The following is an 18576-nucleotide window of genomic DNA, read 5'->3' on the forward strand; positions in this document are numbered from 1 at the left end:
GAGGGGGACTGGAGCGTGCAGAGCTCTGTTTCCTGCAGGTGCCTCATCAGCACGGTCGCCCCGGCGGCTAGAAACCTCCCGCCTCCAAGGGCACCTCCCTTGTGACCTCCGTGCATTCGCCCTGGCTCGGCTGCAGGACAGAGTCCTCGGCGGAAAGGGGAGGATGCGTGTTCAGAAGGTTGCAGGTCTCTGGTGACTCCACAGAAGACCCAATGCCTGCCTCGGGGGCTCAGGATTGAACTGGCTTCCTAGTTCAGTCCTAAATACTCGATTTGGAGCAATCCAGTAGGTCCATGAGAAATTAGTAGGGATTGAGAAGCTGTGACTTTAGTCTTTCAAATTGAAGGTGGCTTGAATAAACAGAAGAAGAGCTTGGGAACTGAAGGAACGACTTTATAAAAACCAAGTATTACTTAAAAAACAATGTTAGCTCTCCAGTCGACTGATTTTCTTAAGGGAGAGAGTCCTCCCCTCACCCCCAAGCTCTCTAGCACCGCACACATCCAGCAGGGCGTTACACACGCTCAGTCTTTTTTGTAAGTGTGCAAGTGAAGAGCCATTAAACTTCACAAGGCGACATGCTTGCCTCTGGGGAGAAGACGCTGCTTTTCCACAGTTCACAGCGAAGCACACCTGCAAATTCCTGAACTTGATGGCTCCTGACTGTTTAGGGAATAGGCGAAGGGCAGCCGGAAGATATGTGAAGGCAGGAAACCTCATTTTGAATCTCAGCCCCTTTGCCAGCTCACTGGGTGGCAGTAAGCAAACTCTTTCCTCCTCCTGGGCCTTGTTTTTTCATCTGTAGAGTAGGGCATTTGGATGCAGTAGGTATTTTCTAAAATCCCCCACCACCACCACCCCGCCCCAAATGTCTACTCTTCTATGAAAAGGAGAACTGTTTCCATGGTGATAAGGGATGAGATATCAGAGGCAGGAAGACTCCTGCATTTAAAAAGTGCTTGTGGGCCAGGCGCAGTGGCTCAGGCCTATAATCCTCACACTTTGGGAGGCCGAGACAGGTAGATCAGTTGACCCCAGGAGTTCTGGGCAATACAGTGAAATTCTGTTTTCACCAAAAAAAAAAAAAAAAAAAAAAAAAAAAAAAAAAAAATCAGCTGGCCGCGATGGCGCGCGCCTGTAGTCCCAGCTACTCTGGAGGCTAAGGTAGGAGGATCACCTGAGCCCTGGAGGTCGAGGCTGCAGTGAGCAGAGATTGAGCCACTGCATTCTAGTCCAGGCTACAGAGTGTGACCCTGTCTCAAAAATAAATAAATAAATAGTGCCCTCGACCGGGTGTGGTGGCTCACACCTATAATCCCAGCACTTTGTGAGGCCGAGAGGGGTGGATCACTTGAGGCCAGGAGTTCAACACCAGCCTGGCCAACATGGTGAAACCCCATGTCTACTAAAAAATCCAAAAAAATTCGCTGGGCGTGGTGACGTGCACCTGTAATCCCAGCTACTCGGGAGGCTGAGGCAGGAGAATCCTTGAACCCGGGAAGCGGAGGTTGCAGTGAGCCGAGATCATGCCACTGCACTTCAGCCTGGGCGACAGAGCACGACTCTGTCTTAGAAAAAAAAAAAAGTGCTCTCCATCCCCAGAATTCCCAGCCTTCACCTCTCCTTTATTTCTCCCTCTTTGCATTTAGTCAGTAAACATTGATAGGCCCTCAGGAGTAAGCAAAACGAATCAATCAAAAGTATGGCAGATTCTGAATTTTTAGTGGATTTATACTTGAAATTTCATTTTTAATTTAGTTATTTTATTGACATACAATTCACATGCCATACAATTTACTCCCAAAATGTATAATTCAGTGGTTTTGAATATATTCCCAAAGTCACGCAACCATCACCACTAATTCCAGAACATTGACATCCCAGTAAGAAACCCCATACCCATTAGTCACTCCCCATTCCTCCCTACTCCCAGCCGCTGGCTACCACTAATTTACTTTCTGTCTCTATGGATTTGCTGATTCTGGACGTTGCATATAACTAGGAAGATAACAACATGCTACTAGCTTCTTTCACTTAACATAATAGTTGCAAGGCTCATCCATGCTGTAGTATGTTTCAGTACTTTCTTCCTCCCTCCACCCGTTATACCATTTACTGATGATAGAATTATACTGGAAAACTGTCACAAAAGAACAATCTTTGAATAGAACCGTTTACTAAGTGAAACATTTCTTGAAGTATAACATGCGAAAGATTGTCAAACATGTCAGCATAGAAGCCCTTGGATTTATATAAAGACTCTCGGCTGGGCGCTTGTGCCTATAATCCCATCGTTTGGAGAGCCCAAAGCAGGAGGATAGCTTGAGCCCAGGAATTTGATTGAGACCAGCCTGGGCAATAAAGTGAGACCTCATCTCTATTTTTTAAAAAGTAACAATTAAGAAAATTAAAATACTCTCAGCAGTAATTTTCACAAATTCCAATCGATATATCAAGCAATTGGGGTGTGTGTGTGTGTGTCTGTGCGTGCGTGAATACCTGTATCTGGGAACAATGAACCATATTTTAGCTGGGCTTCTTGGAATAATAGATTTGCTCACGCTGAGATATATGAAAGAAAAGAATTATTTTTAGTCAATAGATAAGCCCTTAGCTATAAATGAAGGCAACAAATAGCTTCTAAATATAGAATGGTCTATTCAACACTACTTTTTTAATAAAGTTTGTGATTGGTTCTTGGTGCCTTGATTTATTTCTTCTCATTTTCAAGAAAAGATGGAGACTGGTACTGAAAACCTTGGGGGCAGACACCTTATTGAGGCCACTTTAACCAGTCAGTGCGTTGTTTGGTCCTTGTTGAAAGTTCTTGCCATGGATTTAAAAATGAACTTTTAACAGTTTTAAAGTCCTAAGTTGCAACCAACTGTTTTGTGGTGGATGAACTTTTTAGAGTTGGTGGTCTAGAATTTCATTTATATTTTCCAGCATTGCTCCAAATCCATTTTGAAGCATTTTGCTCAAGCTTGAAAGAACCAGAATTGGGTTTCTTTTTCTTTTTTCTCAACTTTTATCTACACGAGATGTCTGAAGACTCAGTGCATCAGAAAGTTTTGGCTGTCCCACTCTCAGTATAGCTTTGGAGGAAGAAAGTCGTTCAGTAACTGCTGGAGTACAGAAAGTAGTTTGTAACTTTGACCTCTCTTTTTGTATAGTCATATGTTGTAATCTTTCCATTTCCAATAATAGAGCTTTCTGAAGGTTCCCCTGTTGCTTTCCAATTTTCAGATTTTGTGAGGGCCTCATCTGTGCAAGTCCAGGGTATTGAAGCTCCGTAGGAGGGAGAAAATCAGGGTATGGAAAAACTTCACTTGGCTCCTCTGTGAAAGATTCTACAACATTTTCTATTGTTTCTGGCTTTCAGTTTAGGTCCATCCTTTAAATATAATTGAATAAAGTATCCTTTGCCTTTTCGTTTTCTGATAAATCACCTTCATATGTTAAATTTCCTTCCACACTGCTGTTTCCATATTTCAGTTTCCAATTTGGAGCAAACAAAGTTTCACTTGTTGTTTTCTGTAGTTGAACATGAATTAATATGGGGCTCATTTTCATCCTTAAAAAAGTCTTCATCAGCATAGGGCCAGCAGAGACCTAATGGCATCTGCAGTCCAGGATAAGAACCAACTTGCTCATCAACTGAAGCACTTGTTAATGAGTGGTTCAGAGTGAAGAGCCTTACGGAGTTACCAGTTACATTAAAGCCAGTTTCCATTACAGATTTTTTGAAATTCCTATTATCTATGGGATCTCTTTCAGTAAGAGGATAACTCCATAACTGACATGTCACTTGTTTGTTATTCTTGTTAATTTTGCTTCATGAGAGGAGTTTGACACGTGTAGGTTACTGCCACAGTTGTAACTATTTTTTCTCCCCATTTTGTTGTAGCTGCTTGAAGGAGTTAAAAATATGCTACTCTAGCATGTTGACCATTTTGAATTAAAGGCGCTTAAAAAACAGCAGGTACAAGAAGATCACTCTACCCTTCCTTCTGTTTCTTAAAAGCAGCAGATAAAATTCCCATGCAAAAGATGTTCTCTCTCTACCAGAAGGAAATATTATCATCATCAAGGAGGGGAAGAGTCTGAGGGAAATATTACAAACAAACTTGTTAGACTAATCCTTATCCTCTTCACCACTTCTTCACCAATTAACTAGCAAGCCCCTTTTCCTTGTCACATTTTCATAATGTTCTTCTCTTTGTCTAAATCAGTATATACATGTTCATCTCTAATTGCATCTTTGGGTCTTCATTTCCTTGTAAAGTCTCCTATGCAACACAAAACTTGTATTAAACAAATTCGTATGCGTTTCTCCTATTGATCTATGTCAATTTAATTCTCAGTCTTAGCCAAAAGTCCCCAAAAGGGTACAGGTAAAAAAGTTTCCCCTTCGTGCTCCTCAGGGCTTTTCCTGTTTTTAAGGTGTCTCAGGCCCACATGTCCTTTCCAGAGTCCTCTTCCCTGGCCGCTGCTTCAAGTACAAGGCAAATGATTTAGCAGGAGCCCCCTCTGCAAGGATGGCAGTTGGTAGCAGCCTTGTCGGCGGTGGAGGATCTTCAAGGTCTGGGGGCTGGCAATAGTGGAACTGTGGCAGCAGGAATTGGGCCCAGCGATGCCAGCTTCATCTGGGGCTGTGGCTCCTGGGGCTTCTGTACATCTTTCCTTTTTATTGCTGGACAATATTGTATTGTATGGATGTACCACATTTTGTTTATCCATTCATCCTTTGATGGACATTGGGGTTGTTCCACTTTGGGCTATTATTAATAATGCTGCTATGAATATTCAAGTGCATGTTTTTGAATAAACATGTTTTCCTCTCTCTTAGGTATGTATCTAGGAATGGAATTTCTTGGTCATATGATAACTCTGCGTTTAACTTTTTTTTTTTTTTGAGACAGAGTCTTGCTCTGTTGCCCAGGTTGGAGTGCAGTGGTGTGATCTCGGCTCACTGCAAGCTCCGCCTCCCAGGTTCATGCCATTCTCCTGCCTCAGCCTCCCAAGTAGCTGTGACTACAGGCGCTTGCCACCATGCCTGCTAATTTTTTTTTATTTTTAGTAGAGACAGGGTTCCACTGTGCTAGCCAGGATGGTCTTGATCTCCTGACCTCATGATCCACCCTCCTTGGCCTCCCAAAGTGCTGGGATTAAAGGCATGAGCCACCTCGCCCAGCCAACTCTATGTTCAACTTTTTGAGGAACTACCAAACTGTTTTCCAAAGTAGCTATACACTTTTAGATTCCTGTTAACAATGTATAAGGGTCCTAATTTCTCCAAATCTTTGCCAACAGTTGTTGTTATCCTCTTTTTGATTATAGATATCCTAGTGGCTATGAAGTAGTATCTCACTGTGGCTTTAATTTGCTTTTCTCTAAGACTAATTATGTTGAGAATTCATATTGGCCATTTGTATATTTTCTTTGGAGAAATTCACATCTTTTGTCTATTGTTAAATTAGATTATGTGTCTTTTTATTATTGAATTGTAAGAAGTCTTTATTCATATCTGATAAGTGATACTAGTCTTTATCTGATATATGATTTAAAATATTTTCCTTCATTCTGTCAGTTGTGGGTCACAAGGAGGACTATCCTACTGACAGCATGCCCATGTTTAGAACCTTTCCTCTCCCTCCTTTCTCCTCAAATCTAATTTGTCTTGTGTCCATTGTCTCAGAATTCAGTTAAGCTAATCTAGTATTAATACTGAACATGACCACGCGTTATACAAGCTTTGTAGTTAAAGAGCATCTGCCCTGGTTCTGAGTTTCACCCCATCAGCCCATTTCTGTAGTAGACCTTCGTGTGGTGCAATTAGTTATCTGCTAAATACTTGAAATTGCGTGCAAATAGCAATAGCCAACTCTTGAATCTCCCCGAGCCTCAAGTTTCTTGTCTGTAAAATGGCAGTAATACCTACCTGTGCCTCTTTCATTAAGTTGCAGTAAGGATCAAACCTCACAGAGTAAGTTGGATCAGAATGAGCCTTGGGTATGCTGCAGGTAGAAATCTCGTGCCCTGAGTTTCCCGTCAGGGCCTAAGAGGGTATATGGCAGCAAGGAAGCAAGTCAGGAGGGAGCAAGGAAGACACCCCAGCGAGAGATCCCCGAAGTCATACCAGACCTTTGGGACGGATGGAACTGGGGTGGTCCCTAGAAGTAATTTTCTTCTTTATACTCTTGTGTGTGTGGGTGTGTGTGGGGGGGTTAATACAGGGTCTCACTCTGTCGCCCAGGCTGGAGTGCAGTGGCACAATCACGGCTCACTGCATCCTTGACCTCCCAGGCTCAATTGATCCTCCTACCTCTGCTTCCCAAGTAGCTGGGACCACAGGCACACGCCACCACACCTGGCTAATTTTTTGTATTTTTTGTCAAGACAGGTTTTGCCATGTTTCCCAGGCTGATCTCAAACTCCTGAGCTCAAGCAATCTGCCCACCTCAGCCTTCCAATTTATACTCTCCTTAATTTCATTTAAAAAGATGGTTATATACTACAGTTATAATTAAGGGTTTTTTGAAAGTTTTTGTCCTTCTCAAATATTTTACAGAGCTGTGAGAGAAGGATTCTTGAACATTAAAGGGAAGTCATGGTGGCAAGAGTGTGAGTGTGTGTGTGTGTGTGTGTGTGTGAAGAGTCACATGCATACCTGAGCACCAATGAGTCTCCCTCAGAGAAAAGGTGAACTGGGGAGGGTGTGCACAGTGGGACAGCTGGATTTGCTACCTGCAGATCCTTTCCAACGCCAACTCTGGAGGCTTGAGATTTACTAAGGAAAGCTGTGTGTTCCCTCACCCTTGCCCATGGTCATACTGCCCTTAAGGAGTCTTCTTTTCCTTTTTTTTTTTTTTTTGAGACTAAATATTGAAGGAAAAGACCTAATTTATCACAACTTGCATATGATAGCCCCACACTTCTGGTTCCTGGAAACAACTGTTTGAAAGGAAAGGAAAAGACACATTGGTTCATTTGCTTTAGTTATTTTAAAAATCAAGTTACAATTCTGTTTGCATTAAGCTGGAACCCTGTATGAATACATTTTCTCCGTGGCTGATGGACATAATTCTAGTTCAGGAAATTGAGCTAAGAGTAATCTTCATTCATAATTATAATTATTATATCATTGTTACTATTATAAAATATTTATAGAGCATTCAGAATGTGTATGTCATTCTACTAGGATCCTAAGTAGAGGGATTATGTGTACAAACCTGTCCCTGCAGATCCACTTTATTTAGAACATTTATTTATTTATTTACCAAATATTTATTGAAGGCCTGCTGTGCTGAAAGTGCTGGGTTAGGCTTCATGAAGGACAAAAATATGAATAATCCCAAAAAACTACCTGTCCTTTAAAGGGAGATGATGATACATGTGCAAAACTAACTGTAATGCTATTAGACTTTGGCTTGAGAGACATATAAAATGTTATTATAACTAAAACAAGAATATAATTTTATTTCTTTCATTTATGTATTTATTTATTTTGTGATGGAGTCTTGCTCTGTTGCCCAGGCTGGACTGCAGTGGCACGATCTCAGCTCACTGCAACCTCCACCTCTCAAGTTCAAGCAATTCTTCCACCTCAGCCTCCCGAGTAGCTGGCACATACAGGCATATGTGCCACCATGCCCAGCTAATTTTTGTATTTTTAGTAGGGATGGGATTTCACCCTGTTGGCCAGGCTGGTCTGGAACTCCTGGCCTCAAGTGATCCGCTCGCCTCGGCCTCCTAGAGTACTGGGATTACATGCGTGAGTCATTGCACTTGGCCAAGAATATAATTTTAATAATCAATAATTCTTATTGAGAGCTTACTTCCATGCTTGGCACTGTAGTTAAGTGTGTTCTCTGAACCAATTTACTTCTGTAAGGTAGTCATGATTATTATCTACAGTTTGCAGACAAGAAGAAGGGGGCTCACAGAGGTTCAAATAGCTGCAAGAAGCCACAGTGCCAAGTGGTAGAGGCAGAATTTGAACCCAGGTTGCTGGAGGCCAGAGCCAGAAGTCCACCCTGACCCCTTCCAGCTGGGACAGTGTATGCATTGTGGTGTGTGTGTGTGTGTGTGTGTGTGTGTTTAATTATGCTAGTGATGATAACTTTACACTGAGTCACTGTCACTGAAGCTTTTCTTCCTCAGCAAGGAAACCCTGACCTGGTGACCTTTTGATCTTAACCTTATAGCACCATTCTCTAACCCAGCAGGTTTCAAACAACTGAGCTGTCATTTGAGCCTCAGAGCCTTTTCATCAAACAAACTTTAATGGAAGATAAAAATGAAGGTTTTTCTGAACGAAGCTGAATGGGGCTGGGGTGGGGTGGAGAGAGTCTTCCAAGGGAGGCAGGGCATTGCGGGGAGGAAAAGAGACTGCGCCACGTGATTATCGCAGCTGAATCCAAATACACTGATGTCAATACAACCTCATGACCTGATGAAGTTTTAGAGTTAGTTATATTCAATGCTCCTTGATATATGAAGTGCAGCTGCCTTCAATCATGATTTTTTTTTTAATGTTGAAGATAGCATGCTTACCTAGTGGTCCTCAAAACTTTGTCAGGAAGGTGGGTAAAGTCAAAAGCTGAGCACCAAAACCAGCCAATCTGAAGAAACTAAGTTGGAGGCATGATGGCTCTCTGCTCATAGGATCTGGTTACGTAAGAATCTTTTAATGAAGGCTGTATTTGATTGAGACCTGGTATCTCTAACATAGTCCCGAATTTCAACAAAGAACGGTTAAGTCAACTTTTTTCTTCTAGCGATGATTGTAGAGTCTGACAAAGGACAGCCAGAGGAGGGGAGGAGAATGCTGAAAGAGAAGGAGGCAGAAACTCATAGTCTGGGGACAATGACTTTAGTGCAGGAGGACCTTCTCCGAAATTCTGCTTTGATACTTGGAGCCAAGGCAATTACTTATAGGATTTTGCCAAAGCTTTATTGTCCGCTGTCATACCTGTATTTCTCTAGGAAACACACAGAATTCTAGAAAGTTATTATCTAAACAAGTAAGTTCACCTAGTTACTTTGCACTTGCTGTCTTAGGTTAGCCTTGTATTTGCTCACTTATTTAACAAATGCATGTGTTCAATATTTGTTCACGGTCTATGTACTTTAAGAGGACTTGCCCCTTCTGTGTTATCTGTGTTTTATGTATCTAAGAGAGCTGATCTATTTAACTTTCAGTACACTGCCCAGCTAATTTGCACTATTTTTATTGTGCCAGTTATTATTTTGAAAAACTGGAATTTAAATTCCAACAAAAGGGACTGTTTGAGGTGGTGTGACATACAGTAACGGGGCAGGATGCTATACAGCCAGTATAGATCCACTTCTGAGAAGGCTTCTTGGCTCTTCTAAGGAGACTCAGCAACTCACATGGTTGTTGGCAAAAGGCTTGTCATGTGTATCGCTCCATAGTGCTGCCCATGACATGGCAGCTGGTTTCCCCCAGAGCAAGTGGGGAGAGAGAGAAAGTTAGAATGACCAAGATGGTAGCACAATGCCTTTTATAATCTAATCTCAGAAGTGATATACCATTGCTTCTGCTATATTCTATCATCACACGGACCAAACCAGGTACAAAAGGGACTATTTGAGGTAGCGTGGTGACACAGTAACAGGGGAGAATTCTATACAGCCAGTATAAATGCTAAGAATCTTGTACTCTATTGGTACACATGAAATAATTCTAAGAGGAAAAATTAGATATGAAGTAGGAGGTATACACTGATAACAATTATATAAAAAATGAATGCTTGTAAACTACGAAGGATCAGTGAAGATCTTTAAAGATCAAAAATGATAGAATTGGGCTTGAGCCCAATAAATTCTTTATATTCAAAAGTTTATGAAAACTTAAAATGTATTGCTGGGTGCGGTGGCTCATGCCTGTGATCCCAGCACTTTGGGAGGTCAAGGCAGGTGGATCACGAGGTCAGGAGTTCCAGACCAGCCTGGCTAACATAGTGAAACCCCATCTCTACTAAAAACACAAAAATTAGTGGGGCATGGTGGTGTGCACCTGTAATCCCAGCTACTCAGGAGGCTGAGGCAGGAGAATCACTTGAATCTGGGAGGTGGAAGTTGTGGTGAGCTGAGATCGCACCATTGCACTCCAGCCTGGGCAACAAAGCAAGACTCCATCTCAAAAGAAAAAAAAAAAGTATGTAAACTATTAGTATTTATTGCTACATAAATTGCCGGCCAGGCGCGGTGGCTCATGCCTGTAATCCCAGCATTTTGGGAGGCTGAGGCGGGCAGATCACCTGAGGTCAGGAGTTCAAGACCAGCCTGGCTGACATGGTGAAACCCTGTCTCTACTAAAATACAAAAATTAGCCAGGCGTGGTGGTGTGTAGCTGTAATCCGAGCTACATGGGAGGCTGAGGCAGGAGAATTGCTTGAGCCTGGGAGATAGAGGTTGCAGTGAGCCGAGATCACCCCACTGCACTCCAGTCTGGGTGACAGAGCTAGACTCCATCTCCAAAAAAAAAAAAAAAAAAGCAAATTACCCCAAAACTAGCAGCATGAGACTGTAAATGTTTATCATTTCACATAGTTCCTGAGAACCGTCCAGTGAGCTGCTTCACTGGATGGTTCTGGCTCACAGTCTCTGATAAGGTTGCAATCAGAATGTCACTGGGGGCTTCTGTCATTTGAAATCTTGACCAGGGCTGGTGGATCCACTTCTAAGAAGGCTTCTTGGCTCTTCTAAGGAGGCTCAGCAACTCACATGGTTGCTGGCAAAAGGTTTGTCATGTGAACTGTCCCATGACATGGCAGCTGGTTTTCTCCAGAGCAAGTGGGGATAGAGAGAAAGACAAAAAGAATGACCAAGATGGTAGCTGCAATGTCTTTTATAACCAAATCTCAGAAGTGACATACCATCACTTCTGCCATATTCTGTGGTCGCACAAACCTACCCTGGTACAATATGGGAAGGGACTGTACAAGGATGTGAATATTCAGAGACAGGGAGGCCAGCTACCAGGCCACAGCTGTTTTTCTTTTCTTTTCTTTTCTTTTTTTTGAGACGGAGTTTTGTTCTTGTTGCCCGCCCAGGCTGGAGTGCAATGGCACGATCTCAGCTCACCGCAACCTCTGCCTCCTGAGTTCAAGTGATTCTCCTGCCTCAGCCTCCCGAGTAGCTGCGATTACAAGTAAGGGTCACCACGCCCGGCTAATTTTGTATTTTTAGTAGAGACGGGATTTCTCCATGTTGGTCAGGCTGGTCTCGAACTCCCGACCTCAGGTGATCCGCCCGCCTCGGCCTCCCAAAGTGCTGGGATTACAGGCATATGCCACCGCACCTGGCCACCACAACTATTAATAACAATAAGATATTTTTTCTCAAAAGCATGTTTTGGTTATTAAATATATATTTCAAATATACATTTAAATGCATATTTCAAAATATTTAATCTTAAACTTTTCAAATAATAATAAATGATATTTACTTAGTACTTTCTATATGCCAATCACTATGTTAAGCATGTGATGTGAGACTGTCTCTCACAGACAGCCTCACAGTTGTCCAGGCAACCCTCAACAGCTCTAAAGGATGCATTTATTAGTTGCCTCATTTTATAGAAAGGAAACTTGAAGCACAGAGAGGTTTAAGTAACCTGCCCAAGGACACACATCTAGTAAGTAAATCAGCATATAAACCCAGAGCTATCCACGTAAGTACCGATAGCATGGCTAAGCTATACTGATTCTCTCTAGTCAGTTTTGTGAAATAAATCTCTAACTATCGATGCTTTGCAAGTTAAGTACTATCATTCTATTTAAGCAGTTAAGGATTTCCCTACAGTCACAGAGTAAATAAACTAAGACTCAAAACTGGAAGTTAGGTTTGTGGAGTTCTGTCACAATTATGATGACAATAATGACTCTGTCTTTTCTCCTACTACTCTCCTCTTCCCTGTCTCCTGTCCAGCCATGTTGCCTCCTGGCTGTTCCTGGAACACTCCAGGTATGTTCCTTGCATTAGTCTGTTTTCACGCTGTTGATAAAGACATACCCAAGATTGGGTAATTTATGAAAGAAAGAAGTTCAATAGACTTACAGTTCCATGTAGCTGCGGAGGCCTCAAAATCATGGCGGAAGGCAAGGAGAAGCAAGTCACGTCTTACTTGGATGGCACCAGGCAAAGAGAGAGCTTGTGTAGGGAAACTCCCATTTTTAAAACCATCAGATCTTGTGAGACTTAATCACTATCACAAGAACAGCATGGGAAAGACCCACTCCCATGATTTGATTACCTCCCACCGGGTTCCTTCCACGAAATGTGGGAATTGTAGGAGTTATAATTCAAGATGAGATTTGGGTGGGGACACAGCCAAACCGTATCACTCCTGCTTTAGGTGATTTGTGTTTGATGTTTCCCTTTTCTCGCCCCAAATCAGCATGCTCCTTCTTTCTCTCCTGTCCACAAACGTCACCTCCCCAGAGAGGCCCACTATCACCGTGCTATTTAAAATTGCACTCCAGGCCAGGCATGGTGGCTCACATCTGTAATCCCAGCACTTTGGGGGGCTGAGGAGGGTGGATCACAAGGTCAAGAGATTGAGAGCATCCTGAGCAACATGGTGAAATCCCATCTCTACTAAAAAATACAAAAATTAGCTGGGCGTGGTGATGCACATCTGTAGTCCCAGCTACTCGGGAGGCTGAGGCAGGAGAATTGCTTGAACCCGGGAGGCAGAGGTTGCAGTGAGCTGAGATCATGCCACTGCACACCAGCCTGGTGACAGAGCAAGACTCTGTCTCAAAAAAAAAAAAAAAAAAAAGCACTCCAGGAGTGGGCACGGTGGTTTACATGAGTAATTCCAGCACTTTGGGAGGCCGAGGCAGGAGGATTACTTGAGCCCAAGAGCTCAAGACCAGCCTGGAAAACATGGCAAGACCACATCTCTACAAAAAGTTTAAAAATTAGATGGGGCATGGTAACACATGCCTGTGGTCCTAGGTGCTTGGGGGACTGAGGCAGGAGGATCCCTTGAACCTAAGAGCTTGAGGCTGCAGTGAGCCATGGTTGTACCACTGCACTCCAGCCTAGGCAACAGAATGAGACCCTGTCTCAAAAAAAAAAAAAAAAAAAGCCACTTTAGCCCTTCACATAGTCTCATCTTTGTTCTCCTCATCTTTTTTCGTAGCACTTATTGCCATCTATATTCTAATTAATTCATTTATTATGTTTATATTTGTTTTCCTATGTCAGAATATAAGCTCCACAAGAGCAAGAATTTTGTTCTGTTTACTCATAGTCCCTGGCACTTACCACACTGTCTGGTATATAATATGTGCTCAACAATAAATATGTGTTGAATGAGCAATGAAGTAAACATAGGGAGCTTAAAGTATTTTTGCCAATATCAGAGTTGCTCAGTTGAAACTTTGTCCATTTATTTTCCAGCCATCTCTTTTTAAATTTGATAATGAAATTATCTAAAGATTTTGTCCAAATAGATCTTTCTGGAGATAATTTTTTAAATGAACATTTTATGTTTACTGCTATGTTTGTCTGTTGTTATTATTATTATTATTAGTTTGAGACAAGGTCTTGCTCTGTTCTCAGGCTGGAGTGCAGTAGCACAATCATGGCTCACTGCAGCTTCAACCTCCTGGGTTTAAGCAATTCTTCCACCTCAGCTCCCAGCTAGCTGGGACAACAGGTGTGCACCACCGTGCCTGGCTTTTTTTTTTTTTTTTTTTTAATTTTAGTAGGGATGAGGTATCACTTTGTTGCCCAGGATGGTCTTGAACTCCTGAGCTCAAGCAATCCTCCCACCTTTTTTGGCCTCCCAAAGTACTGGGATTATAGGTGTGAACTGCCGTACCTGGCTGTCTATTTGTTTAACCAGTGGAGATGTATTTAAAATGTCTAGAAACAACTAAAACTCTGGAAGAAGAAGATGCCTTTAACTTAGAAGTCAGAAAAACCTGGTCAAGATTGAAGTATTTCCGCTGGCCAAGTAATAGCCTATTTCTCCATAGAGTGACCCTATAAAACCTGAACAAATATTTATCTTTAACGTCAAAAAAGTCAGTTAAGCAAATGACATTTCATAATGAATGAAATGAAAGTACTTCCTTCCTTTATTTATTCTGGATGATCTGTACTTAGTACAGTTTTGTTCCCCCAGACATAGAGGTATTGTTTAGTACAAGGTCAGCATTCAATCTAACTTTGCCAAGCTCTACCTAGAACTGTTAACTATAATCTTGGTTATTTCAAGTGCCAATTTACAAGTAAACAGTATTGCCAATAACAGTCTCATTGATACTATTATTTTTCTTCAAACCCCATGGAGCAGATAAAAAATAGTAATAATAGCTAAGCTTTATTAAATGCCTGCTAAGTGCTGGGCATCTTACCTCTATTATCTCTAATACTTTCACCAACTCTACAGGGTAGACACTGTAGTTGTGGAGCCCAGTGAAGTTAAGCAATCTGCTAAGATCAGGGCAGAGACTCAAACCAAGACTATCTCTGTCTGATTTTCAAATCTGGGCCAGTTTCAAGGTGCCACTCTCTGGCCCAAACTATCAGTCTAAGCAGAAGTCTTATCTGGTTATGTTTATTTAAGTTGCAGCAACCAAATACTGCATGACCTATACTTACACTAAAAAATTTTTCATTGTTTATCTGAAATTCAAATTTGGCTGCATGCTCTGCATTTTTGTTTGCTAAATGTGGCAACTGCATGTGAAGGGACCTTGGAGATTGTTGAGTTTAGTGGTTCTTGGTGGTTATTAATTAGCCAGGGGCACTTGGCAAAATGATCAGAAAGGCCTTTCCAAAATACACATGTAGGCTCTACCCCAAACTGCATGAGGATTTCAGAGTGGAACCAGGCCTATGAATTTTGAAAAAGTTTATTCATTCATAAGATATATGTGTATTTATTGAGTAGCTTCCCCACACCAAGTACTTTTCCAGGCCTTGGAAACACAGCAAGAAACAAAACAAAAATTCTACCTTTGGGGATTTTCCAGGTTATTCCAAAACTCCTCCTAGTTAAGAAACAATGGATCAAGCATCCTCATTTTACAGATCGAGGAAACTGAGGCCCAGCATGGTGCCATGATGACTCCAGATCACTGAGGTACTAGGTGAAGTCTCCTAACTTCTATCCCAGTACTTTTTTTTTAACTATCTCTCCACTGACCATAATTCTTGAACTTTCCCCATTATGCCCCTAATATTCCATTATCCCTAAAATTACAATATTTGGTTTGTAAAATACAGACCCAAAAGCTATGCTATTCTTAGAATAATAATAAACAACACTGCTTGAGATTATACATAACAGGCAGCAGTAAGAGTGAATCCTGACCCCAAATGAAAGTGACAGTCATTATTGACACTTGCCTCTTACAAGACAGTCACAGTTTACACTGTCTGTATGCAGCATTTTTGATTACATTGACTGATTCATTCCCACAGTAACCCTGTGAATGAGACAGGAAGGATGTTATCATAACTGCTCCTTTGCAGTTGAGGTAATTGAGATTAGTTGATGTGTTCGAGTTCAAACAACTCATAAATGGCAGAAATAAGGTTCAAATCCAGATTTTGTCTCCAAGTTAGAATAAGACAATCTGAGGATGAATGAAAATTTTGGCTTGTTTCTTGTCTTCTTTTCCAGCATGAATGAGCAACAAAGTGTTGAACACAAAAGTGGAAGAAACTTGCTGTTACTTGTTAGACTCTAATATCCCTTCTGGCTCCAAAGCCTTTCCTTCTCCAGAAGCTCCATCCTCCTCTCCTCTTTGAGCCACACATTCCCACCACACGGGATATTGTGAGGCTAGACAACTGATTGTAGCAAAAACCTCAGCCTCAATCAAAATGCATACACATTATGCAAGAACCACACCCCAACATGCTCCCGTATTTGTAGGGATTCATGGAGTAGATTAACCAGTTAATACTGAGTTCATGTGGAGTTAGTAGCCATGTTGACCATCTCCTCATAGAATGAATATGGACCAAAGAACAAGAAACCTAGAAATGAGAGCTTGGGAAGGTGGGGCCTATGTTGAACAGGGAAGGTGTTTACTTCTTGTCAAATTTTCACATATCCCCAAGGCAGACATATGCTTTCTTAGGGAGCGAAACACAAATTCCACAAGAATTTTAAAGAGAAAACTGGAAAGGGCCGCTGAAGCTGTGTCTTAGACTCTTATGGGTACCAGACTGCCTTCTGCAGTAAGAGATCACTGACAGAGGATTTGGGAAGCCGAACTCTAACCCACCTCCATCATTTGAGGTCTGTGCAGACATGCCTAGAATAATTTGCCCAGGTGCCACCATTAAGTACTCCAATCCACACTTCATGCTGCTGTTTTTCTAGTTATCTACCCCTCCCAACAGGGCAGCTTCTCAATTATCTCTAGTGCCCTATTGATGACTCATTGATTTTAACAATGGCATTAGAACTTAGAACAAAGTTCTGTTGCCCCAGGAGCCAAGTCAATCCCAAGTAACTTGTACAGACTCCCTATACTAAACAAATATATTTGAGGTACTGATACCCAACTTACGATGAGGTTATGACATCCCAATGAACCCACTGTAAATGGAAAACATTGTGAGTTGAAAATGCACTTACATCTAACCTGCCAAACATCATAGCTTAGGCTAGCCTACCTTAAATTGCTCAGAACATTTACCTTAGCCTACAGTTGGGCAGAATCATCATCACAAACCTATTTTATAATAAAGTTTGAACTTCTCATGTAATTTATTGAATTCTGTACTGAAAGTGAAAAACAGAATGGTTATGGGGTACTTGCAGTGTGGTTTCTACTGAACACGTATGGCTTTCACACCATCATAAATTTGAAAAACCATAAGCCAAACCATTGTAAGTTGGGAACTGTCTGTATTTGCAGGAGCAGCCTTCTAAGCTGTTCACCATGCTTACAGCTCCCCTCCTCAACCATCTTGTGTATATCCACTGGCTGAATTTCCTAAAATTCACCATATCTTTCTTCTACATAAAAATAACTTCCAGGTCTTACTTTTTTGTCAGTTGGCTGATATAAAATGTAAAATTTCATATTAAATTACATTAAATATCATTACCATATCATATTAAATATCAATAAAGCAGAGCAGTCATCTAGTTCTTTACTGCAAGAAGACATAAAAATTAGACTTTTGCCATGATTAAACTTTACTTTTACTGTGTTTAGAAGAGCAGAACAAAGTTGTAAGAAGCACAGAAGTTTATGACTACTTGAAATCACATAAAAATTGTTTATATAATTGAAGTCTTAAAATACAGAAAATATTTGAGGTTTTTGCTTTTTATTTTTTTATAATGATGGAAATATAAGTTCAGAAAAAGGTAGTATCTCTAGCTGAAAGACCACTGGAACACTGATTAAAAGCTTATGTTAAATTAATTTTTATTTATAAAAGGCAGTACAGTGCACAGATTAAGAGTGTGGCCTCTGCAGCCAGTGTGCCTGCATCCAAATCCTGCCTCTGCTACTCACAGGCTATATGACCTTGGAGAAGTTATGTGACCTCTACAGACTTCAGTTTCCTCATCTGTAAAATGAGAATAATAATAATACCTACCCCATAAGGCAGTTGTGAAGATTAAATGAGTTAATATTTACACAGTACATACTCAGCATAGGTCTGACACATAGTAAACATTTTGTAAGAGGTAATGGTGATGATGGTGATGATGATGATGATGATGATGATGATTACTTTAAGAGGAAAGACAGGATCAAATTCAGGGTTACAAATTCAAAATCAGGTTACAAAATCAAATTCAGAGTTACAAGGACTTCTCCAGTTTCTCCTATGTATCCTGGTTAAGCAATTTACTTTTGCAGGGCTGAATCCTCATTTGTAAAATGGCATCTATGATCATATGTAAAATAATCCTTTGATTACAACAGATCTGGAGATTTGCTTTCCTGTCTGATATTCAATTAATAAAGGTTCCAGTTCTAATCTTTAGAGTCTGGTCAAAAATTTTTGGAGTCAGGCGAGATTCATCCCATTGCAAGAGATGGAAAACACAAGTCAAACTGGCTAAAGACAACGGGAAACTTCTCAGCTCATGGAAGTGAAGAAGTCTAGGGGAAGCTCTGACTTCAGGTTCAGCTCGATCAGAGCCTCAACCAGGGACCTCCGGACTCAGCTTCTCTACATCTCTCTCTCTCTCTCTTTTTTTTTTTTTGAGACAATTCTCGCTCTGTCACCCAGGCTGGAGTGTAGTGACACGATCTTGGCTCACGGCAACCTCCGCCTCCCAGGTTCAAGCGATTCTCCTGCCTCAGCCTCCCAAGTAGCTGGGATTACAGGCATGCGCCACCACATCCAGCTAATTTGTATTTTTAGTAGTGATGAGGTTTCACCATGTTGGCCGGGCTGGTCTCCAACTCCTGACCTGAAGTGATCTGCCCGCCTCGGCCTCTCAAAGTGTTGGGATTACAGGCGTGAACCACTGTGCCCAGCCTATCTCTTTACTAAGCAGTTTTTGCTTTATTCTCAGGTTCTATGTAGATCCAGGCTCTTGTAATC

At 41.5% G+C, this 18576-nt stretch overlaps 1 long non-coding RNA gene across 1 annotated transcript; it reads right to left on the minus strand.

Annotated features, from left to right (window-relative positions):
* Positions 1-8263: 8263 nt before the first annotated feature.
* LOC134756871 (uncharacterized) lies at positions 8264-16392 on the minus strand. Its single transcript, XR_010130228.1, has 2 exons — positions 16284-16392; positions 8264-8830 (listed from the first exon to the last, which is right to left on the minus strand). It is a non-coding gene; the product is annotated as an uncharacterized lncRNA (long non-coding RNA).
* Between the last annotated feature and the right edge of the window lie 2184 nt (positions 16393-18576).

The sequence above is a fragment of the Gorilla gorilla genome, chromosome 13, assembly GCF_029281585.2.
Source record: "Gorilla gorilla gorilla isolate KB3781 chromosome 13, NHGRI_mGorGor1-v2.1_pri, whole genome shotgun sequence".
NCBI classification, from domain to species: domain Eukaryota; kingdom Metazoa; phylum Chordata; class Mammalia; order Primates; family Hominidae; genus Gorilla; species Gorilla gorilla.